Below are 26,221 nucleotides of genomic sequence, written 5' to 3'. Positions count from 1 at the left end.
TCACCTCTGGGTGTGGTTAACAGCCTATAAAATGGAGGCTGTAGTTTGGCACATGGTCTGTGTGTTTGGAGGTAGATGGCCTCCTGTGTATGTTTGTCTTCAGACCAAGCCAGGACACTGGACGCTACCCCAGCTTGTGTGCCGCACAAGCCTGGCTGAGCAGAGACCTGCTAAGGACATTTACTTTGTTTGCCTGATCTAAAGGCTATTTTCTTTTCTGTTTGGCTTCTGGGTTTATGAAGCAATAAACCCACATGAACTTTTAAAGGAACATGCCTTCTGTTTTCCTCCTGTCACACCCAAGTGAGTAAAACCTCCACAAGTAGTGTTGGGCTGAGTTCACACGATGCGTATTTCATGCGTTTCCGCGGCGTTTTTGCAGTTGCGGAAACGCATGAAAAACGCATGGTAAAAGGGAAGCAATGTTCCCCAATGGAAATCCGCATGTGCTGTGCCCATGATGCGGATTTTTCCGCAGCGTAAACGCTGCGCTCAAAAATCTGCAGCATGTCAATTAATCTTGCGTAAACGCAGCGTTTTCGCCGCCATTGACTTGCATTAGAACGCGCCAATTCCGCAAGACTGCATCTGTACTTGCGTAATTGGTGCGTTCAAATGTGCGGATGGTACCCGAGTGTGGAGAAGATGAGACTCTCCTCCACACCCAGGTACCATTAAAAAAGCTGTAAAACAAGAATAAAATAAAAAATATATATATACTTACCATCTGTCGGCCCGCGCTGCGCTCCTCCTTGCTTCCCGGCACTTGCAGTGAGTTGTAGGACCTGCGCTGACGTCAGAGTCATGTGACGGGTCACGTGACGCTGACGTCAGCAGGTCTTTCAATTCAAAGTTGCCTGCAGCCGGGAGAACGGAGTGAGCAGGACACCGGGGGCCATCGGAGGTAAGTATATACACTCTCTCGGGTCACACTATATAAATCCATGCTGTTTGCATGGATTTATATAGTGTGACCTAGTTGTCAAGCACTTTCCAGGTGATGCTAAAATCGCCTGGAAAGCGCTTGTCAATCTGCATGAGGAAACGCATGTGAATCCGCATGTGGATCCGCATGTATTCTGCAGGAAAAACGCATGCACAATCTGCATGCGTTTTTTCTGCCAGGGAGATGCAGAAATGATGCAGAAATTTTCTGCTTCATTTCTGCATCGTGTGCACATACCCTTAGACTTGCGGGCAGAGTTCCCAGCAGAGACGTATGAGTGCTACAGGATGGACTGCATGCCCTGGGTGAAGTTTGTCGCAAGCCAGCAAGCATCGCAAGACAAAATGGAGGACCTGCTTAAACACCTGGTCCAGTCGCAGCAGCATCAACAGGAGACCAACAGGCTGTAGTTACAGCAGATCCAGCAGCACTAGCAGAAACAACGTCAGCAGATGCAGCTTCTGGCAACCGCCATCCAGGACAGGATGAGCGCTCCAACCCCAGGTCCGACTGATGACTCCCATGTCCGGAAGGCAGCATGACGAGCTTTGCAGAAAATGACCCTGGGGGATGAGACCTTCCTGATGGTGTTTCAAAGGGTCACCGAGAGGGAGAAATTTCCACAAGAGCAGTGGGCAGAGGTACTGTCGCAATACTTGACTTGGAGAGCCCCAGAAGTACGCGTAGTAGGCGTACTATGATTTAGCTTTGCATAGTACGCCCTATTTAGCTTTGCATAGTACGCCCAAAAGGCATACTATGATTTAGATTTGCAGGATGCCAAAGAGTATGGCAAGCTAAAAACTGAGATTCTCGCACGCTTGGGGTTGACAATGACTATCAGGGCACAGCGGGTTCGTATCACTGGAACAAACCACCTCCGTCCCAAATGTTTGACCTGCTGCACCTGGTCCAGAAGTGGCTGAGCCAGAGTCCTCAATGTCTGCGCAGATGGTAGAGTGGGTGGTGATGGACCGGTTTGTGCACCCCCTGCCGAGGCCCATACAGCCGTGGGTTGCCCAGGGTGATCCCTGGTATGTGGGTGAACTGGTCGGACTGATCGAGAGATACCAGGGAGTTGAAGGTTCCTTGGGAAGGCAGCCCACTACATACTGGAGTTCCCAACAGGGGGTGGAGGCCCAAAAGTGGTGGGACTTCCAAGGTCCAAATGGACGAGGGAGGTGGTGCCCAAGGTCCATACAGGTGATGTTGTTTGTTGGAGGTGCCACGGCCCAGGCCATATAGCCGCCCGTAGTCCCCTGACCCTTGAGCCGATGGACTGCAGCATAGGACAACGTTGTTCATATTATGCTTATCCGGCCTGCAGTGTGAACTGTCCACCCATCGAGGGGCCACAAGCATGCCACGTGAAGGTGAACAGATGGGAGGTAACGGCACTGCTAGACTCCGGGAGCCTGGTGACCCTTATGAGGGCCACCCTTCCTCTCCAAATGATCCTGGGGAAAAAAGTCGGCGTTCAGTGCATTCATGGTGATGCTAAAGACTACCCTACGGGCCAGAGTGGACATTGAAAAGGCCCACGGTACAGAGTCCCACGAGGTCGGCGTCGTTCAGGACTTGTTGCACCCTATTATTATAGGCTGGGGCTTTTGTTTGTTTTGGGATCTGTGGGGGAAGGGTTCTGGGTTCACTGGCTCAGATAAGAAAAAAAATTAACCCTAAAGGAGGTATCACCACACCCAGGTCAGACAGGTTTCCTTTTTGTGTCCTTGTGGGGGATGAGGAGGTAGTGCCCCCTGAGTCTGCCATTCCAGAGTTAGGGGTGACCAGCGAGAATTTTGGGTCTGCCCAACATAGGGACCTAACTCTGAAGGAAGCCTTTAATAATGTCGCTATTATAAATGGGGTTGCACAGGAGTCGGGGGCTGACACAAGGTTTCCCCATTTTATGATGAGTAAGGAGTTGTTGTACTGGGTCAAGAAAGTGAGGGAGGAGAGTGTGGAGCAGTTAATAGTGCTGGGCCCCTTTACATGGAAGGTGTTGGACATGGCCCATTCACATGTCTTGGGGGGACATCTGGAAGTGGAAAAAACGCAGGAACGGATCGTGCATAGGTTCTATTGGTAAACATTGGACATAATTTCAAAAAACATCACAGTAAAAGATAATACCTTACCAACACCAGGTCAGATTGTCAATGCACTGCAGGATGCAGCAAGCCTACATGATAAAGGCAGGGCCAGCACATGTGCAAAATACTGATGCAGACAGCCACTCACTAACCTACCAAATTCATGGAGGGGGTGGCTGTGTAGTATTATACATGCACACCGATGGAGTCTGCATAGGACGGGCGCCAGTCACACATATGTGTGAAGCACAGTGCAAAAAACTGTGCAAAAAAGATGAAAAATAGTGTATAAGATAAATACACCATCAATAGGCTGCAAGCCAGACAATGTGCATCACACATATCTGTGTGACTGGCGCTCTATGCAGACTCCATTGGTGTGCATGTATAATACTACACAGCCACTCCCTCCATGAAATGGTAGGTTAGTGAGTGGCTGTCTGCATCAGTATTTTGCACATGTGCTGGCCCCGCCTTTATCATGGAGGCTTGCTGCATCCTGCAGTGCATTGGTAATCTGACCTGGTGTTGGTAAGGCATTATCTTTTAGGCTATGTGCCCACGATGCAGAAATGCTCCGGATTTTTTCCTGAGCATTTCTGCATCTCCCTGGCAGAAAAAAATGCATGCGGATTGTACGGAAGTGAAGCATTCTTCACATGCGGGTTGTCAAGCGCTTTCCAAGCGATTTTAGCATCACTTGGAAAGTGCTTGACAACTTGGTCACACTATATAAATCCATGCAACCGGCATGGATTTATATAGGGTGACTGAAAGAATGGTAAATAATAAAAAATAGGTAAAAAAAGGTAAGTATAATGTATATTTTCTATTTTATTCTTTTTTTTTACAGGTTCTATTGTACCCGAGTGCGGAGGAGAGTCTCCTCTTCTCCAAACCCGGGTACCATAAGCACATTGAAAAGCATGGATTCCGCATCTGCAGATGCAATGATGCGGATTCCATGCGTTCCAATGCAAGTCAATGGCGGCGAAAACACCGCGCTAACGCAAAATAATTGGTAGTGCTGTGGATTTTTCCGCAATGATAATCCGCAGCGGAAATTTACGCAGCATGTGCACAGCACATGGGATTATCATTGGGGAACATGGCAGACCTTCTACCAAGCGTTTTTTAAGCGTTTCTGCAGCGGAATTGCCGCTGCGGAAACGCTTTAAAAAAGAATAGTGGGAATACAGCCTTACTGTGATGTTTTTTGAAATTATGTCCAATGTTCACCATTTTTAATGTTTAGTGTTAGGGCTCGCAAGTATGAGGACCCTTGACGTTTGGGTTGCGAGCTTGTGTATTTTGGCCAAAATATCGACCAATACCTCATGTGGTGTATTTATCTTATACACTATTTTTCATCTTTTTTGCACATTTTTTTGCAGGATGCGGCCAGGCTTCTTTAGTGTTGGCTGGGTGAATTGGGGCGTCTGTCTTGTGGGGGTGCACGTATATAGTGCTGGGCAGCCCGCCTGATCTAATAGTATGGGCGTCATCAACAAGCTGCAAGCCAGAAACTGTGCATCGCACATATCTGTGTGACTGGCGCCCTATGCAGACTCCATCGGTGTGCATGTATAATACTACACAGCCACCCCCTAGATGAATTGGTAGGTTAGTGAGTGGCTGTCTGCATCAGTATTTCGCACATGTGCTGGCCCCGTCTTTATCATGGAGGCTTGCTGCATCTGGTGTTGGTAAGGCATTATCTTTTACAAAGGTTCTATTGGCCTGGATGTCACCGGGAAATATTTAAGTATTGCAGGTCTTGCACTACGTGCCAGTTAACCGCCCCCACCTCTCACTATTGAAGTCCCCTCGTGCCATTGCCCATTATTGAAGTGCCGTTCGAGAGAATTGCTATGGACTTGGTCAGTCCCCTGGTTGAATCTGTCCGTGGGCATCAATTTATATTGGTTATCCTGGACTATGCCACACACTATCCTGAAGTGATTCCACTGAGAAACTCCTCCGCAAAGAATATATCCCGTGAGTTGGTCCATGTTTTTTCCCCCAACAGGCTTACAAAAGGGAGATACTCACCGACCAGGAAATTCCCTCTATGAGTAAGGTGATGAGGGAGTTATGCAAAGCCCTCCAAATCTCCCAACTGAGGACTTCAGTATAACATCACCAGACAGATAGCTTAGTCGAAAAGTTTAACAAGACTCTGAAGAGTATACTGAGGAAGGACATAGAAAGGCACAGTAGAGACTGGGACTGTCTCCTACCGTATCTGTTGTTCTCCAACCGAAAGGTTTCACAGGCCTCTACAGGGTTCTCGCCATTCAAACTTCTGTATGGCCGACATTCGCGGGGTCTTCTGGATGTCACAAAGGAAATCTGGGAAGCCAAATTCACGCCCCACAGGAGCGTCATCGAGCACGTTGCTCTGATGCAGGAGAGGATTGTGAATGTGATGCCCATCGCAAAAGAACATCTCCTCCAGGCAATAGAAGCTTATGCCAGAGTCTACAACCGGTCAGCCAGAGTGAGGCAATTCAATCTGGGAGACCGGAGTCCTCATGCTAATTCCTAGGGTGGAAAGTAAGTTCTTGGCCAAGTGGCAAGGGCCATATAAGATGGTGGAAAAAGTGGGTGAAGTGAACTACAAGGTTCATCAACCGGGACGACGTAAGCCGTACCAGATATACCACATCAACCTCATCAAGCCGTGGCAAGACAGAGAGGCTGTGGAAGCTCCATGCTTTCTGGGCAAACTAAAAGGTGACGTTGGAGGAGTCGCAATAGCGGAAATGCTAACGAAGGCCAAGAAACAGCAGTGTCGGGAGTTGATGCAGAAGAACAGGGATCTGTTCTCAGAATTGTCGGGCTGCATAAGGGTCATAGAACACAAGGCTCTGACGGAGCCACATGTGCGGGTGAACTTGAAGCCCTATCTGATACCTGAGGCCCGACGAGAGTTGATATCCAAAGAGGTAGCTTGTATGCTGAAGCTCAGTGTCATTGAAGAATTCAAGAGCAGTTGGTTGAGCCAGATCGTCTTGGTCCCAAATCCCAATGGTGAGTGGAGATTCTGCAACGACTATCGGAAGTTGAATGAGGTTTCCAAATTTGATGCATATCCAATGCCACGCGTCGTTGAGCTGATCAAGAGGCTTGGGCCAGAAAGGCACATAACCACCTTGGATCTGACGAAGGGATATTGGCAGATCCCCATGGCACAGGTAGCCAAAGAGAAGACTGCGTTTTCTATGCCGGACGGATGCTTCCAGTATGCCCGGATGCCGCTTGGACTGCAGGGGGCCCCTGCAAAATTCCAGAGAGCTATGGATTGCATCATTGCATCCCATAAGAAATATGCCGCAACATACCTGGACAATACTATCTTCAGTCCAGACTGGGAGAGTCATCTGGAAAAGATTCAGGCTGTGTTTGATGCTCTGAGGAAGGTGGGGTTTTCAATAAACTCGAAGAAATGTGGCATGGGGAAATAAGAAGCCAAGTACTTCGGATATGTAGTGGGTAGAGTCGAGATAAAACCCCAAAATACTAAAGTAGAGGCAATCCAAAATTGTCTGAGACCTGTGTCGAAAAAGCAAGTCAGAGCCTTCCTGGGAATCGTGGGATACTACAGGAAATTCATCCCAAACTTCGCCATGATGGCCGCACCCCTAACTGACCTCCTTAAAGGGACAAAATCAGCCAAGGCCAAGTGGACTGCAGCGGCGTAGACATCCTTTCAAAAGATGAAACTGGCTCTGTGTAGGCAACCGGTCCTGGTTGCCCCGAACTTCAAGAAAGAGTTTATACTCCAGACAGATGCCTCAGATGTCGGGTTAGCAGCAGTCCTTTCCCAGGAGATACAAGGGGAGGAGCACCCTGTCCTCTACCTGAGTAGAAAGCTGTCCTCCTGCGAGAAAAATTATTCGGTCATAGGGCAGGAACGCTTGGCTATAAAGTGTGCGGTGGACAGATTATTATCTGACTATGCTCCACTCCGATGGATGAGGAAAAAAAGTGAAAAAATGCCAGAGTCACCCTCGGGTTTTTAGCCCTACAGGACTCCTACTTCCCTGTAGAACATAGAGCAAGGAAGCTACATGGTAATGCCGATGATCTCTCGAAAATCCCCTGTCTGGTAGTAAAAGGTGTCAAGCCCACGACTTTAGGCAGAGGGGGGAGGTATGAAAGGTGGCTAATGGTCGCGTAGTCAATGGGAGGTATGTGTCACAGAGATGGCTGGTCTCTGTGATGTAACCCGGAGTGTTTCTCTAGGGCACATAAGTACTAAGAGGATCGTTTGGCGCACCTGGGAGCCGGGTTACGGGTAGCTAGGAGAGAATGGGCGGGTCCAGCTACCCACATACCTCACCTTTGGGTGTGGTTAACAGCCTATAAAATGAAGGCTGCTGTTTGGCACATGGTCTGTGTGTTTGGAGGTAGAAGGCCTACTGTGTATGTTTGTCTTCAGACCAAGCCAGGACACTGGACGCTACCCCAGCTTGTGTGCCACACAGGCCGGGCTGAGCAGAGACCTGCTAAGGACATTTACTTTGTTTGCCTGATCTAAAGGCTATTTGCTTTTCTGTTTGGCTTCTGGGTTTATGAAGTAATAAACCCACATGAAATTTAAGAACATGCCTCCTGTTTTCCTCCCATTGTGCCCCAGTGAGTAAAACCCCTACAATATGTATAAAAGGAAAGGGTATGGTACTCACAGAATGTTTCAATAATCCGCCTCAATGTATTTTCCCAACAGGTTCATTAGGAGGCTTGATAGAGGGATGATAATTCATGATGTTCAGCATAGTGTGCCTAATAGCCAGGTGTCCATGTTTAAATATCCCACTTCATCCAAAACCCCTCCCAGACTAGGAGGTTCATTCCCATTCCTAGAGGTGAATTGTCACAGGATATACAGAATAGAGTCTGTCTACAATAATATACTGCGCCTACGCTACTTCTCATGAGCTGGAGGTTCGATAATGTCCATCACCTAGTGTGCATGTCGGGAAGTGACTTGCTTTATGCTGAAACACCAGATAAACTGATTGCCGCCGCGCCACTCGTACCTGTGACTGCGCATGCCCGCAGTTATCATTCCATCTAGGATCATTGTTCACAAATGTGCATGCCCAGATGTCGGCGTTCCACACCGGAGCGCATATGGTATTGGATTGCATTCCACCAACAGAAAAATCCTCTCTCTGAGATCAGTATCATGGGAGACTAAAAATAAGTATTGTACATCATCCCATCATGCAATCGGCATGTGGATCTACTTTATCACTACAAAATATATGGGATGGTGGCCCACAGTATACTCTTAAATGGTCATATTTGACCCCTATTGCATAATTAGAGATACACAAGGATCACCACACTTGTTAGTTACTAAACAGTATAATTGGGATATAACTGATAAGAAATAATTCTGATATAGAAGCTCAGATCTCTTGATGAAGTAAAACAATGTGAACCTCGTTCACAGGGAACTGAGTAGCAATGGGTAGAGTATAAAATCCTAAAATGTAATCCGGAATGGGTCTGTATTCATACAAAACAGGCATAGGAAATTTGCTCATTCAGTCCCTTAGGGCCTAATGAATCCAGTCTGGAAATCCACTCACTTTACTTTTAGAGGATACATCTATTAAGATCACCACCTCTCACATTGGGTTTAACCACTTCAATGATGCAAAAGGAGATGTCTCTTGTTTCACCTCAATGTGCACTGTTCATGTGTCTCACTAATGGGGTGTCCTGAAGTCACGCCAGGTGTGAGTGCAACGCAGAGAGTCACGCCAGGTGTGAGTGCAACGCAGAGAGTCACGCCAGGTGTGAGTGCAACACAGAGGAGAAAGGGAAAGGGAGCCCAGATACTAGGGAAAAGGGGGAAGAGGTGACCTCCTAAACTGGACTAGCATCACCCTGTCTCTACCTAATGTCCCTATACAGCCTCCACAGCTGTCGATCATCACATGCCTCGCCCAACTATCCCTGGCATAAGGCTATAGCTGGGGGTGGAAGGAGATGAGCACTAGTCAACCTCCACTAGCACTCTAAAGACAAAAGGGGAAGACAACACAGGGGAATTACAGCTTCGCTTTAGAAGAAACTCCAACAGGGCACACGGCCTCAAGACTCCAAAGAGGACGTGATGCTGCTTCAGCCAAGTTCCAAGTAGAAATGAGTATACCCGGTGACGCCAACATAGACACACCAGGTATATATACACCCAGACTAAATGGAGGTAGAATCTGGGTCCTAAACAAAGCCTCCCATCTAGGCAGCTGTCTGCATTGCCAAATGTGGAGATCTCTTGCAAACCCCTGCAGGGCGACTGTCTGTCACCTCTGACACACCCGTGACACCCAACCATGGCGTATTTCGCCCAAATGCCCCCTCCACACTCCTCTTAGACTGCCTCTTGGTCGTGCATACATAATCTCGGAGGTAGAGGCATGTGACCACATATACAAGTCCTGAGGTTTTACAGTTGGAATAATCCCTCTGGAAAAAGGTTTCACCTGTAGAGGAACTCGAGAAAGATTTACATGGTCTCATTCAATTACATGTACAACTTTCTACACATCTAAATAAACCACAGATTCTTCTATCTAGCCATGTCCCCTTGGGTGCAGTTTTTTTTAGAAACTATGCACTAAACGGTCCCTAATTGACCAACCCTTTCTGAAAGTTATTGTGGGAGTAGATCACACAGCACCCTCAGGTCCAGGTCAGCCACAAGTACATTCTAGTGTTTTCTGAGGATATTAAAGATATGGTCACTCTGATTGTCACAAGTTCCTATTACTTGTGTTATCCCATATTTTTCTTGGTGTCTTGTTAGGTATGTAGGAGTGTCTCTCTCTCCTGTTTTTCTGCAAACAATCGTGCAGAATCCAAAATGTACTGTGGGTACCTTTTTCCCTGAATCTGGTGTTTATGTCTTTTGCCTGTATATTAATATCTGTGACATTAGAGCAGTTTCTTCTCAACTGTAAACATTGGCCCTTGGATATTGTTTTTTTTTTTTTTTTTTCAGGAGGATGGGGTGGTGGCTATCCCACTTTAATAGTTTATGGTAGATGAGTGTCCCTAGGGTCCAAACCAGGGCTGTGGAGTCGGAGTCGGTGCCCATTTTGGTGGAGTCGGAGTCGGTATAAAATGGACCCACTCCGACGCCTAAAATATGTAATAAATTGGGTATAATAGTTCAATGCAGTTTGTGAGGAATATTTTTTCATAAGAATTTGGGAAAGTTATGAAATGTCCTATAAATGTCTTTCTTATTCCTGATCTAAGAGTCTAGACTTTTAGCTGAGAAAAATGTGTCCTACTGTAAATTTATCACTTAAACATGAGCCATGTATGAGGGAGTCGGAGTCGTGAAGTCGGAGATGGTGTCATGGAAATTTAGGAGTAGGAGTCGAAGGTTTGGCTTACCGACTCCACAGCCCTGGCTCCCATCCTGTACTTTCTTGATTGGTACATCAAGGAAAGGCAACTGGTAATAATTAAACTCTGATATAAATCTAAGGCCCACTCTATGGATATTGAGTTCCTTGACAAATTCAAGAAATTGTTCACTCGTCCTTGACCAGATGATAAAAATGTTGTCTATATATCTATATCATGCCCCAATATATGGTTGCCACCACTTATAATCATCCCTGAGTATTTTGGTTTCCTCCCACCAGCCCAGGAATAGATTAGCAAATGAGGAGGCACAGGGGCTCCCCATCGCAGTACCCCTGAGCTCGGGTAAGTATTTCCTGTCAAAAGAAAGACGTTATGAGTAGTGTTGAGCGATACCTTCCGATATCGGGAAATATCGGATCGGATTGGATCGGACCGATACCGAAAAAGTATCGGATATCACCGATTCCGATACCGGAAACCAATGCAAGTCAATGGGACAGAAATATCGGAATGAAAATAAACCCTTTCTTTCCTTGTAGGTTAATTCTACATGAAGGAAAACAACTAAGAATAATGTAGAATGTATTGGTGGAGGTGGGGGAGACAATAAAGGCATAGAGGTTTAGCCCAATCAAATGGAATAGCAGGAATTAATATTTTTTTTTAAGACGTTCTGAGTTACGGAAATATTGACTATGTTAAGTATTTTTATATTTTGTCAGATATTTATGTTTCACTACTTCCATGCTCTTCACCTTCTTTTTTACTTCTCCCACACTTTCTCCTTCATCATCCTCAGCATCTTTTTCATCCACTTCTTCTTCACCTTCTTCATCTTCTTCTTCTTCACCTTCTTCGTATTATTCTTTTTTTTTTTTACATTCTTCATATTCTACTTCTTCATCTTCTTCTTCTTCATCATATTCTTATTTGTGGCAGGCATTCCTGTAGTTGTTATCTATAAAAGGTTGGACATTACACCTTTCGTTCTGCCCGTCACAAAAGATTTACAACAGGATTTGTCCGTGTTCAGTTTGGCCTGCAGCAGTAGGTCTTTTCCAGGGGCACCACAAGGAGGAACGGACTCACCCCCATACACTGCTTAGTCATCTTCTGCTTATAATTTAGATATTATCTTTTGCTCTGATTTTTAGTCTTATGCTTAATGTTCTTCCGCTTTTTGTTCTGCAGCTTCTTGTATTTCTGCTTCTTGGTTTTCTGTCTCTTGTTCTTCTGTATCTTGGTGCTTGTCTTCTCTTCTTTGTCCTCTTGGTCAACTTCTTCAGGGTCATCTTCTTGGTCTTCTTCGGGGTGGTCTTCAGGGTCGTGGTCTTCGGGGGTCCTCGTCTTCGGGGTCCTCGTCTTCTTCGGGTTGGTCTTCTGGGTCCTCGTCTTCGGGGTCCTCGTCTTCTTCGGGGTGGTCTTCAGGGTCCTCGTCTTCTTCGGGGTGGTCTTCAGGGTCCTCGTCTTCAGGGTCGTCGTCTTCGGGGTCCTCGTCTTCTTAGGGTTGGTCGCCAGGGTCCTCGTCTTCAGGGTCCTCGTCAGGGAGATCTAGAGTGATTACCAAGAACCATTTCAAAAAGCTTGAACTTGGAAATGTAGCAGAAGGTACAAGAAAGCTGAGGAACTACCGAGGACCAGCTGACGGTACTGGAACCCGGATGGGTAGCAGAAGGTAAAAGAGCCAATGGAACTGCCGAAGACCAGCTGACGGTACTGGAACTCGGTTACTAAGCAGGAGGTACCTGTGCCAGAAAGCACTACCAAGGACCAGCAGACGTTGGTGGAACTTGGATACCGAGAAGGAGGCACCTAATCCAAAGGCACTGCCTAGAACCAGCTGACGGTACTGGAACCCGGATGGGTAGCAGAAGGTACCCATGTAAAAAAAAAGTTCAAGGCCGCGAGCCGGCCGCAGTTACCAAAACCCACAGTCCTACAGGGGGTGCTTGTCCTATTGGCAATATGGAACCAGCCTTCATTGCCAGATCCCACAGCCCACATAGGAGTCACCTAAACTGCAGGCACCATAGAGTCGGCTAACCCGACCGCAACACGACAGGACAACGCATTGGAGGCAAAGTGACGTTGACACTACCCGGAAACAGCTGGCGTGCTGGAACCAGGCTAGGCAGGAGGGAGTACCCATGCCAAAGTCACTGCCGAGAACCAGCTGACGGTACTGGAACCCGGATGGGTAGTAGAAGGTACAAGAGCAAATGAAACTACCGAGGACCAGCTGACGGTACTGTAACCCGGATGGGTAGCAGAAGGTACAAGAGCCAATGGAACTGCCGAAGACCAGCTGACGGTACTGGAACTCGGTTACTAAGCAGGAGGTACCTGTGCCAGAAAGCACTACCAAGGACCAGCAGACGTTGGTGGAACTTGGATACCGAGAAGGAGGCACCTAATCCAAAGGCACTGCCGAGAACCAGCTGACGGTACTGGAACCCGGATGGGTAGTAGAAGGTACAAGAGCAAATGGAACTACCGAGGACCAGCTGACGGTACTGGAACCCGGATGGGTAGCAGAAGGTACAAGAGCCAATGGAACTGCCGAAGACCAGCTGACGGTACTGGAACTCGGTTACTAAGCAGGAGGTACCTGTGCCAGAAAGCACTACCAAGGACCAGCAGACGTTGGTGGAACTTGGATACCGAGAAGGAGGCACCTAATCCAAAGGCACTGCCGAGAACCAGCTGACGGTACTGGAACCCGGATGGGTAGCAGAAGGTACCCATGTAAAAAAAAGTTCAAGGCCGCGAGCCGGCCGCAGTTACCAAAACCCACAGTCCTACAGGGGGTGCTTGTCCTATTGGCACTATGGAACCAGCCTTCATTGCCAGATCCCGCAGCCCACATAGGAGTCACCTAAACTGCAGGCACCATAGAGTCGGCTAACCCGACCGCAACACGACAGGACAACGCATTGGAGGCAAAGTGACGTTGACACTACCCGGAAACAGCTGGTGTGCTGGAACCAGGCTGGGCAGGAGGGAGTACCCATGCCAAAGTCACTGCCGAGAACCAGCTGACGGTACTGGAACCCGGATGGGTAGTAGAAGGTACAAGAGCAAATGGAACTACAGAGGACCACCTGACGGTACTGGAACCCGGATGGGTAGCAGAAGGTACAAGAGCCAATGGAACTGCCGAAGACCAGCTGACGGTACTGGAACTCGGTTACTAAGAAGGAGGTACCTGTGCCAGAAAGCACTACCAAGGACCAGCAGACGTTGGTGGAACTTGGATACCGAGAAGGAGGCACCTAATCCAAAGGCACTGCCGAGAACCAGCTGGCGGTGCTGGAACCCAGGGTAAATACTAAAAACAGAGTGGAGCCAGAGGTGTAATTGGACCAAGTTTTAAATCAGTAGTACAGTGGATGTGGACAAAGCAGGAGAATTTGCCGGACACACAGCAGGGGAACAGCTGACGTTACTGAACCCCAATAACACTGGAGCAAGCGTTGACTGTGCAGACGGCACTTCTGAGCAGCAACTAGCGGTATTGGAGCCCAGGGTAAATACTAAAAACAGAGGAGCCAGAGGTGTAATTGGAGCAACTTTAAAATCTGTGGTAGTGAGAATGTGGACAGAGCAGGAGAAATTGCCGTCCGCACAGCAGGGGAACAGCTGACGTTACTGAACCCCAATAACACGGCAGCAAGTGTTGACTGTGCAGACGGCACTTCCGTGCGCCAACTGGCGGTGTTGGAGCTCAGGGATAATACTGAAAACAGAGGAGCCAGAGGTGTAATTGGAGCAACTTTAAAATCTGTAGTAGTGAGAATGTGGACAGAGCAGGAGAAATTGCCGTCCGCACAGCAGGGGAACAGCTGACGTTACTGAACCCCAATAACATGGCAGCAAGTGTTGACTGTGCAGACGGCACTTCCGAGCGCCAACTGGCGGTGTTGGAGCTCAGGGATAATACTGAAAACAGAGGAGCCAGAGGTGTAATTGGAGCAACTTTAAAATCTGTAGTAGTGAGAATGCGGACAGAGCAGGAGAAATTGCCGTCCGCACAGCAGGGGAACAGCTGACGCTACTGAACCCCAATAACATGGCAGCAAGTGTTGACTGTGCAGACGGCACTTCCGAGCGCCAACTGGCGGTGTTGGAGCTCAGGGATAATACTGAAAACAGAGGAGCCAGAGGTGTATTTGGAGGAGGTTTTAAATCAGCAGTACAGTGGATGTGGACAGAGCAGGAGAAATTGCCGTCCGCACAGCAGGGGAACAGCTGACGTTACTGAACCCCAATAACACGGCAGCAAGTGTTGACTGTGCAGACGGCACTTCCGAGCGCCAACTGACGGTGTTGGAGCTCAGGGATAATACTGAAAACAGAGGAGCCAGAGGTGTAATTGGAGCAACTTTAAAATCTGTAGTAGTGAGAATGTGGACAGAGCAGGAGAAATTGCCGTCCGCACAGCAGGGGAACAGCTGACGTTACTGAACCCCAATAACACGGCAGCAAGTGTTGACTGTGCAGACGGCACTTCCGTGCGCCAACTGGCGGTGTTGGAGCTCAGGGATAATACTGAAAACAGAGGAGCCAGAGGTGTAATTGGAGGAGGTTTTAAATCAGTAGTACAGTGGATGTGGACAGAGCAGGAGAAATTGCCGTCCGCACAGCAGGGGAACAGCTGACGTTACTGAACCCCAATAACACGGCAGCAAGTGTTGACTGTGCAGACGGCACTTCCGAGCGCCAACTGGCGGTGTTGGAGCTCAGGGATAATACTGAAAACAGAGGAGCCAGAGGTGTAATTGGAGCAACTTTAAAATCTGTAGTAGTGAGAATGTGGACAGAGCAGGAGAAATTGCCGTCCGCACAGCAGGGGAACAGCTGACGTTACTGAACCCCAATAACACGGCAGCAAGTGTTGACTGTGCAGACGGCACTTCCGAGCGCCAACTGGCGGTGTTGGAGCTCAGGGATAATACTGAAAACAGAGGAGCCAGAGGTGTAATTGGAGCAACTTTAAAATCTGTAGTAGTGAGAATGTGGACAGAGCAGGAGAAATTGCCGTCCGCACAGCAGGGGAACAGCTGACGTTACTGAACCCCAATAACACGGCAGCAAGTGTTGACTGTGCAGACGGCACTTCCGAGCGCCAACTGGCGGTGTTGGAGCTCAGGGATTACAGTTCAGGTGGTAGAAACATGAACAGAACAGGAGACCTGGATACTGTTGCCAACCAATTATTTATTCTGGAAGAGGACTGGCAAATTCATGAGAGATCCAGGCCTTGTTCATTTTGAGAAAAGTAAGCCGGTCAACGTTATCGGAGGATAGTCGCATGCGACGGTCTGTTAGTACACCACCTGCGGCACTAAAGACGCGTTCCGATAATACACTAGCAGCAGGGCAAGCTAGCACCTCCAATGCATACTGACTAAGCTCTGGCCATGTATCCAGCTTACAGACCCAAAACTTGAAGGAAGAAGAGCCGTCTGGGAGTACACTAAGAGGGCAAGACATGTAGTCTGTCACCATCTGACGGAAACGTTGCCTCCTGCTGACTGGAGCCGTCTGTGATGGTGTAGACATTTGTGGCGGCGGGGACACAAAACTTTGCCACATTTCGGCCATACTGGTCTTGCCTTGTGCTGAGGCGCTGCTTCTGCTCCCTCTTTGTGCAGAGCTTCCTCCACTGCCTCGACGCACTGAGCTGCTTTGTAAAGCACTAGCAGCACTGCTCTCGGTTGGAATGGAGAACATGATGGAATGCACCAGTGCGTCTTGGTACTCCCGCATTTTACGCTCCCGGTTCAACGGTGTTATGAGGCTTTGTAAGTTGTCCCGGTAGCGAGGATCTAGGAGGGTGGACACCCAATAATCAGCCGTGTTGAGAATGTGGGCGATGCGGCGGTCGTTTCTCAGGCACTGCAGCATGAAATCAACCATGTGCTGCAGACTGCCAACTGGCCAAGAAACGCTGTCCCCTGCTTGAGGCGTGATCTCTGCCTGCTCTGCATCACCCCACCCTCGCTCTAGATACTGACTACTAGAGCATTGTGTACCTCCCTCCTCTGGACAGATGTCTTCCTCATCCATTGACTCCTCCTCATCCTCCTCACAAAGTGTCCCCTGCCTAGGCCTTTGTGAGGAACCACGTTGCGCAGACTGTAGAGAAGCAGATGGCATTTGTGACTCCTCATCCTCCACCTCTTCCAAAACCTCGTCCCTTAGTGCTTGCAGTGTTTTTTCAAGCAGGCAGATAAGGGGGATAGTCATGCTGACTAGTGCATCATCTGCACTCGCCATCCGCGTGGAATAATCGAAGGCACGCAAAACGTGGCAAATGTCCTTCATAGAGGCCCACTCAGTGGTGGTGAAGTGTGAACGGCGCGCACTGCGACTTGTTTGCGCCTGCTGCAGCTGGTACTCCATTACTGCTGCCTGCTGCTCACACAACCTCTCCAACATATGTAACGCTGAATTCCACCTGGTGGGTAGGTCACATATGATGCGGTGTTCCGGAAGACGTAATCGGCGCTGCAGAGCTGCAATGCGTGATCTTGCATTGCTGGAACGCCGCAAGTGAGCGCACTCTATGCGGACCTTGTGAAGCAGTGCATCAAGATCCGGATAGTCCCTCAAAAAACTCTGCACGACCAAGTTGAGCACATGTGCCAGACATGGGATGTGAGTGAGGTTGCCTAGGCCCAGAGCTGCCACCAGATTTCGGCCATTGTCACACACTACCAAGCCTGGCTGGAGATTCGCTGGCACAAACCACACGTCGCTCTGCTGCTTGATGGCATTCCAGAGCTCCTGCGCTGTGTGGCTTCGATTCCCCAAAGAAATTAATTTTAATACGGCCTGTTGATGTTTGGCCACGGCTGTGCTCATATTGGTCACCATAACAGGTAACCGTTCACGGGTCGATGTGGAGGTAGACCGTGACGGCTCCTGCAGCGCTGATTCAGAGGAACTGGAGTATGAGGAGGAGTCAATGTGTACAGACTGGATTCCTGCAATCCTTGGAGTTGGCAGAACACGTACAGCGCCACTCTCAAGATCTGTACCCGGCTCCACAACATTTACCCAATGGGCAATGAGGGAAAGGTATCGTCCCTGTCCATGCTTACTGGTCCACGCATCGGTGGTCAGGTGGACCTTGCTACTGACGGCGTTTTGTAGCGCATGTTTAATTTTTCCCTCCACATGATGTTGCAGGGCAGGGACGGCTTGCCTGCTGAAATAAAATCGGCTGGGCACGTTGTATTGTGGGACTGCCAATGCCATAAAGTTACGGAATGTGTCAGTCTCCACCAGCCTGAATGATAGCATTTCAAGGGCCAGTAGTTTAGCAATGCCAGCATTCAGAGCCTGTGCTCGGGGGTGGTTTGCAGAGTATGGGCGCCTTTTCTCCCATGCCTGTGCTAACGATGGCTGTAGACTGGCCTGGGAGTGTGAGGATGACTGGGAAAGTGGTGCTGTGGGTGGAATTACACTGTGTCTCTGTACAACAGTGCCAGAGATTCTTCCATGGCGATCCTGTGAGGAAGCCGAACCAGCTGTGTGTGAGCTGGAGGAAGAGGCTACAACACGAGCTGAAGAGGTGGTAGGTGGCGCTGTAGGTTGGCCTAGGTCTTCAGTGTGTTTTTGTAACTCCACCACGTGCTTGGTCCGCACATGTTTCCACATATTTGTGGTATTGAGGTTGCTGACACTTTTCCCTCTTTTCACCTTCTGATTACACAGCTTGCATTTGACAAAGCAAATGTCATCTGCAACTGTGTCAAAAAAGGACCAGGCACTGCAAGTCTTGGGAGCGCCCGCTTTGGATTTTGGAAGAGCCATGCTCCTAATGGGTGCCGAAGTGGAGGCTACAGGCAACCAAGTCTGCCCCCTCCCTCTCCCTCCTTTTTGGGCCGTTCGGGGAATCTCTTCCTCAGAGCTGCTCCCACCACCTTCCTGTCCCTCACGCCATGATGGGTCAAGGACCTCATCATCTACACCACCCTCTTCAAACAACTGCTTCTCCTGGGTAGTCTCGACAGCACAGTACGCACCAGAAAGTGGCACCTGAGTCTCATCATCAGATGCGTACTGAGGTGTGCTGCTGACCATAGGCACTGGCCCACCCGCCTCTTCAGATTCAGAGAGACAAAACGGTTGAGCATCACTGCATACTACCTCTTCTTCAAATTCTCGAATTCTGCTTGACTGGCCCCCTCTTTCCAAGCCAAGAGATTCAGAAAACAGAAGTAGAGATGGCTCCTGTCCAGGGCTCTCTGACTGCCAGGGCAATTTGGCAGGTGGTGAAGAGACAGATGGGTGCTCTTCAGTGCTCAGGACCTGAGAGGATCTGGAACTAATTGAAGTCGATGCGTTAGCTGCCATCCATCCGACAACGGCTTCAATTTGGTCCTCGCGCAGCAGTGGGGTACGGCTAGCTCCTACAAAGCTGCGCATAAAGGACTGTTCCCTGGTAAAACTGGGGGATGCTGAGTCACTGGTGCCCGCAGCAGGCACAGAATCCCCACATCCTCTCCCTGCAGGCACAGAATCCTCACGTCCTCTCCCTGCAGAAACTTCACGCCCACGACCACATGCCTTACTCCCTGCCTTCTTCATCTTGGTAGACTGATAAAGATAGGCAGAAAAGTACTAAGGGCTTAGTGTGCTTATTCCTGAACAGCTGCTAACAGGTATAAGAAACACTAATTTTATAAAGTGTGGACTAGACTTTAATATGAGCTAATGTGGCCTACACAACTGTAAAGTGGAGTGTTTGGTGAACTTTATTTAGGTTTTTTTTGTCACAAAAAGACACTGGATGTGCCTAAAGATGTAATAACGATAGTATCACAAACTTTTTGTAGCTATTACAATGTAGGAAGGTAACCTACAATGCAATAGATGAGGCTGCAAAAAATAGGCTAATACTAATCTGGCTGGGGCTGCAGGGCCCAATGCTGCAGAAAGGCTCCTCTAACTACTCCTATATAGTGTGTTTGGAACCAATTTAGCTGAATACGGATGGAACCACCACACTAATAGGAGAAATCAGGTAAAATTATGAATTGGCAAAAAAGGACAATGTATGAGGCAGTGACACACACTGAGTGCACTACAACCAGACGTGGTTGAAGCACACACTACAGGGTGAGCTGCACTCACACACCAGACCTTGCAGACAGCGGTGAACAGTACAGATGCAGAGCACTGTGCACTAGCGCTGCAAGACCAAAAAAAATTCTCTATCTACTCCTATATAGTGTGTTTGGAACCAATTTAGCTGAATACGGATGGAACCACCACACTAATAGGAGATATCAGGAAAAATTATGAATTGGCAAAAAAGGACAATGTATGAGGCAGTGACACACACTGAGTGCACTACAAACAGACGTGGTTGAAGCACACACTACAGGGTGAGCTGCACTCACACACCAGACCTTGCAGACAGCGGTGAACAGTACAGATGCAGAGCACTGTGCACTAGCGCTGCAAGACCAAAAAAAATTCTCTATCTACTCCTATATAGTGTGTTTGGAACCAATTTAGCTGAATACGGATGGAACCACCACACTAATAGGAGATATCAGGAAAAATTATGAATTGGCAAAAAAGGACAATGTATGAGGCAGTGACACACACTGAGTGCACTACAAACAGACGTGGTTGAAGCACACACTACAGGGTGAGCTGCACTCACACACCAGACCTTGCAGACAGCGGTGAACAGTACAGATGCAGAGCACTGTGCACTAGCGCTGCAAGACCAAAAAAATTTCTCTATCTACTCCTATATAGTGTGTTTGGAACAAATTTAGCTGAATACGGATGGAACCACCACACTAATAGGAGATATCAGGAAAAATTATGAATTGGCAAAAAAGGACAATGTATGAGGCAGTGACACACACTGAGTGCACTACAACCAGACGTGGCTGAAGTACACACTACAGGGTGAGCTGCACTCACACACACAGACCTTGCAGACAGCGGTGAACAGCACAGAGAACTGTGCACTAGCACTGCAAGGCACAGAGATTTATAAAGTAGCTTGGGTAAAGCAGAATAGACCAAATAGGTAGCTAAAACTGTCCCTCAGAACAACAGCGTCCTATCCCTAACTGAATTCACAGCAGAGTGAGCTCAAAATGGCGGCGGCGGCTTTTATAGTGCATCATGACATCATTTCAGCAGCCAATCACAGCCATGCCATTAGTTAAGATGCCTACATGCCTAACAGGATGTGCCCACACTTCTTAGGATCCTCATTGGCTGAATAAAATGAAAATGGCTCATTGCATTATGGGAACTTCCGATTCCGGTATACGATATTGCAAAAGTATCGGAATTAAGTATCGGAATTCCGATACCGCGAATATCGGCCGATACCCGATATTTCAGCATCGGAATGCTCAACACTAGTTATGAGTAAGAATTAATTTTAGAAGATGGTCCATGAAGTCATTATGTCTGCTACACTCTATTGATCTCGATTTCTATAAACATCTTACTCCACTGATACCAGCCTCATGCGATATATTACTGTACAAAGCCTAGATATCTAGTAAGGCCTGCTCCCCTACATGCATGTATACATGCTCAAGGGTCTATATGTAGAGAAGCAGGGAAAGGGAAAACTAACTCCAGAGGGATTATTCCAACTGCAGGACCTCAGGCGGTACCGTGGGAACATTATACTGTGTGGGGGCAACATCCATACTGCATAAGGGGCATAATGGGGGCATTACACTGTGGGGGGCATCATACATACTGCATAAAGGGCATAATTGGGGCATTACACTGTGTGGGGCATCATACATACTGCATAAGGGGCAAATGGGGGCATTACACTCTGTGAGGGCATCATCCATACTGCATAAGGGGCATAATGGGGGGCATTACACTGTGGGGGGCATAATACATACTGCATAAGGGGCATAACGGGTGCATTACATTGTGTGGGGCATCATACATACTGCATAAGGGCATAATGGGGGCAGTACACTGTATGGGGCATCATACATCTTGCATAAGGGGCATAATGGGGGCATTAAACTGTGTGGGGGCATCATACATCCTGCATAAGGGGCATAATGGAGGCATTACACTGTGCGGGGCATCATACATCCTGCATAAGGGGCATAATGGGGGCATAACACTGTGTGGGGGCATCACACATCCTGCATAAGGGGCATAATGGGGGCATTACACTGTGGGGGGCATCATACATCCTGCAAAAGGGAAATAATGGGGGCATTACACTGTGTGGGGCATCATACATACTGCATAAGGGGCATAATGGGGGCATTACACTGTGTGGGGCATCATACATACTGCATAAGGGGCATAATGGGGGCATTACACTGTGTGGGGGCATCATACATACTGCATAAGGGGCATAATGGAGGCATTACACTGTGGGGGGCATCATACATCCGGCATAAGGGGCATAATGGGGGCATTACACTGTGTGGGGGCATCATACATCCTGCATAAGGGGCATAATGGGGGCATTACACTGTGTGGGGGCATCATACATCCTGCAAAAGGGGCATAATGGGGGCATTACACTGTGGGGGGCACCATACATCCTGCATAAGGGGCATAATGGGTGCATTACACTGTGTGGGGGCATCATACATCCTGCATAAGGGGCATAATGGGGGCATTACACTGTGTGGGGCATCATAGACACTGCATAAGGGGCATAATGGGGACATTACACAGTGTGGCAGCATCATACTTACTGCATAAGGAGCATAATGGGGGCATTACACTGTGTGGGGCATCATACATACTGCATAAGGGGCATAATGGGGGCATTACACTGTGTGGGGCATCATACATACTGCATAAGGGGCATAATGGGGGCATTACACTGTGTGGGGGCATCATACATACTGCATAAGGGGCATAATGGAGGCATTACACTGTCGGGGGCATCATACATACTGCATAAGGGGCATAATGGAGGCATTACACTGTGGGGGGCAACATACATCCAGCATAAGGGGCATAATGGGGGCATTACACTGTGTGGGGGCATCATACATCCTGCATAAGGGGCATAATGGGGGCATTACACTGTGGGGGGCACCATACATCCTGCATAAGGGGCATAATGGGTGCATTACACTGTGTGGGGGCATCATACATCCTGCATAAGGGGCATAATGGGGGCATTACACTGTGTGGGGCATCATAGACACTGCATAAGGGGCATAATGGGGGCATTACACAGTGTGGCAGCATCATACATACTGCATAAGGAGCATAATGGGGGCATTACACTGTGTGGGGCATCATACATACTGCATAAGGGGCATAATGGGGGCATTACTCTGTGTGGGGCATCATACATACTGCATAAGGGGCATAATGGGGGCATTACACTGTGTGGGGGCATCATACATACTGCATAAGGGGCATAATGGAGGCATAACACAGTGGGGGGCATCATACATACTGCATAAGGGGCATAATGGAGGCATTACACTGTGGGGGGCATCATACATCCTGCATAAGGGGCATAATGGGGGCATTTCACTGTGTGGGGGCATCATACATCCTGCATAAGGGGCATAATGGGGGCATTACACTGTGGGGGCATCATACATCCAGCATAAGGGGCATAATGGGGGCATTGCACTGTGTGGGGGCATCATACATCCTGCATAAGGGGCATAATGGAGGCATTACACTGTGGGGGGGCATCATACATCCTGCATAAGGGGCATAATGGAGGCATTACACTGTGGGGGGCATCATACATACTGCATAACGGGCATAATGGGGGCATTACACTGTATGGGGGCATCATACATGCTGCATAAGGGGCATAGTGGAGGCATTACACTGTGGGGGGCATCATACATCCTGCATAAGGGGCATAATGGGGGCATTATACTGTGTGGGGCATCATACCTACTGCATAAGGGGCATAATGGGGGAATTACACTGTGGGTGGCATCATACATCCTGCATAAGGGGCATAATTGGGGCATTACACTGTGGGGGGCATCATACATCCTGCATAAGGGGCATAATGGGGGCATTACACTGTGTGGGGGCATCATACATCCTGCATAAGGGGCATAATGGGGGCATTACACTGTGTGGGGGCATCATTCATCCTGCATAAGGGGCATAATGGGGGCATTACACTGTGTAGGGCATCATACATACTGCATAAGGGGCATAATGGGGGCATTACACTGTGTGGGGGCATCATACATACTGCATAAGGGGCATAATGGAGGCATTACACTGTGGGGGGCATCATACATCCGGCATAAGGGGCATAATGGGGGCATTACACTGTGTGGGGGCATCATACATCCTGCATAAGGGGCATAAAGGGGGCATTACACTGTGGGGGGCACCATACATCCTGCATAAGGGGCATAATGGGTGCATTACACTGTGTGGAGGCATCATACATCCTGCATAAGGGGCATAATGGGGGCATTACACTGTGTGGGGCATCATACACACTGCATAAGGGGCATAATGGGGGCATTACACAGTGTGGCAGCATCATACATACTGCATAAGGAGCATAATGGGGGCAATACACTGTGTGGGGCATCATACATACTGCATAAGGGGCATAATGGGGCATTACAGTGTGTGGGGCATCATACATACTGCAAAAGGGGCATAATGGGGGCATTACACTGTGTGGGGGCATCATACATACTGCATAAGGGGCATAATGGAGGCATTACACTGTGGGGGACATCATACATACTGCATAAGGGGCATAATGGAGGCATTACACTGTGGGGGCATCATACATCCTGCATAAGGGGCATAATGGGGGCATTACACTGTGTGGGGGCATCATACATCCTGCATAAGGGGCATAATGGGGGCATTACACTGTGGGGGCATCATACATCCAGCATAAGGGGCATAATGGGGGCATTGCACTGTGTGGGGGCATCATATATCCTGCATAAGGGGCATAATGGAGGCATTACACTGTGGGGGGGCATCATACATCCTACATAAGGGGCATAATGGGGGCATTACACTGTGTGGGGCATCATACATACTGCATAAGGGGCATAATGGAGGCATTACACTGTGGGGGCATCATACATCCTGCATAAGGGGCATAATGGGGGCATTACACTGTATGGGGGCATCATACATACTGCGTAAGGGGCATAATGGGGGAATTACACTGTGGGTGGCATCATACATCCTGCATAAGGGGCATTACACTGTGGGGGGCATCATACATCCTGCATAAGGGGCATAATGGGGGCATTACACTGTGTGGGGGCATCATACATCCTGCATAAGGGGCATAATGGGGGCATTACACTGTGTGGGGGCATCATTCATCCTGCATAAGGGGCATAATGGGGGCATTACACTGTGTGGGGGCATCATTCATCCTGCATAAGGGGCATAATGGGGGCATTACACTGTGTGGGGGGCATCATACATCCTGCATAAGGGGCATAATGGGGGCATTACACTGTGTGGGGGGCATCATACATACTGCATAAGGGGCATAATGGGGGCATTACACTGTGTGGGGGCATCATACATCCTGCATAAGGGGCACAATGGGGGCTTTACACTGTGTGGGGCATCATACTTCCTGTATAAGGGGCATAATGGGGGCATTACACTGTGTGGGGGCATCATGGGGGCATTACACTGTGTGGGGGCATCATACATACTGCATAAGGGGCATAATGGGGGCATTACACTGTGTGGGGGCATCATACATCCTGCATAAGGGGCATAATGGGGGCATTACACTGTGTGGGGGCATCATACATCCTGCATAAGGGGCATAATGGGGGCATTACACTGTGTCTGGGCATCATACATCCTGTATAAGGGGCATAATGGGGGCATTACACTGTGTGGGCGCATCATACATGCTGCATAAGGGGCATAATGGGGGCATTACACTGTGTAGGGCATCATACATCCTGCATAAGGGGCATAATGGGGGCATTACACTGTGTGGGGCATCATACATACTGCATAAGGGGCATAATGGGGGCATTACACTGTGGGGGCATCATACTTCCTGCATAAGGGGCATAATGGGGGCATTACACGGTGTGGGGGCATCATACATCCTGCATAAGGGGTATAATGGGGGCATTACACTGTGGGGGCATCATACATCCTGCATAAGGGGCATAATTGGGGCATTACACTGTGGGGCCAGTAAAGGGGTCCTGTACTATGAGAACAATACGTTTCCTCCCTTCCTGTCTCCATAGTTGGGTCGTATGTATCTATTACAGGAAACAGAACAAAAACCTTATGATTCTTATAAAGGGGCAACACAAGACCCCAAAAGAGTCTCGGTGCTGAAGGGGTTAATGCCCCCTGCGCCCAGTAATGGGGTCTCCACATACCTCCACCTGCAGCGCCGCCACCACATATATGGCTGCTCTGTGCGCACAGGACCTGTGATGAGGTCACAGGGGGGAGGAGTCAGGGGTCACATGATCAGGGGCCTCAGTGGATGCAGGACTCTGCTGTGCTGGTTGTCATGGTGCTGGATGAGCTGAAGTTTATGTGTGGGGTCAGGAGGGGTTTACAGTGTGGATGTAGCAGAGCCGCGTGTGTACGAGGTGTACGGAGCAGAGCCGCGTGTGTACGAGGTGTACGGAGCAGAGCCGTGTGTGTACGAGGTGTACGGAGCAGAGCCGTGTGTGTACGAGGTGTACGGAGCGGAGCCGCGTGTGTACGAGGTGTACGGAGCAGAGCCGCGTGTGTACGAGGTGTACGGAGCAGAGCCGCGTGTGTACGAGGTGTACGGAGC

At 48.8% G+C, this 26,221-nt stretch overlaps 1 protein-coding gene across 2 annotated transcripts in view; it reads right to left on the bottom strand.

Annotated features, from left to right (window-relative positions):
- LOC141194347 (uncharacterized) overlaps nucleotides 1-25,896 on the bottom strand; it is a 35,849-nt gene extending 9,953 nt beyond the window's left edge. Inside the window, exon 1 of one of the 2 annotated variants that reach the window (XM_073662248.1) lies at nucleotides 25,812-25,896. The gene's annotated coding sequence lies outside the window, so the exon portion shown is untranslated. The remainder of the gene's footprint in view (nucleotides 1-25,811) is intronic. The other variant, XM_073662247.1, reaches the window with a different exon arrangement.
- Between the last annotated feature and the right edge of the window lie 325 nt (nucleotides 25,897-26,221).

Source organism: Phyllobates terribilis, unplaced genomic scaffold (genome assembly GCF_046119375.1).
Source record: "Phyllobates terribilis strain yellow unplaced genomic scaffold, ASM4611937v1 Scaffold_69__1_contigs__length_7402412, whole genome shotgun sequence".
NCBI lineage: Eukaryota > Metazoa > Chordata > Amphibia > Anura > Dendrobatidae > Phyllobates > Phyllobates terribilis.
This window is presented reverse-complemented; position numbering and strand designations above follow the sequence as displayed.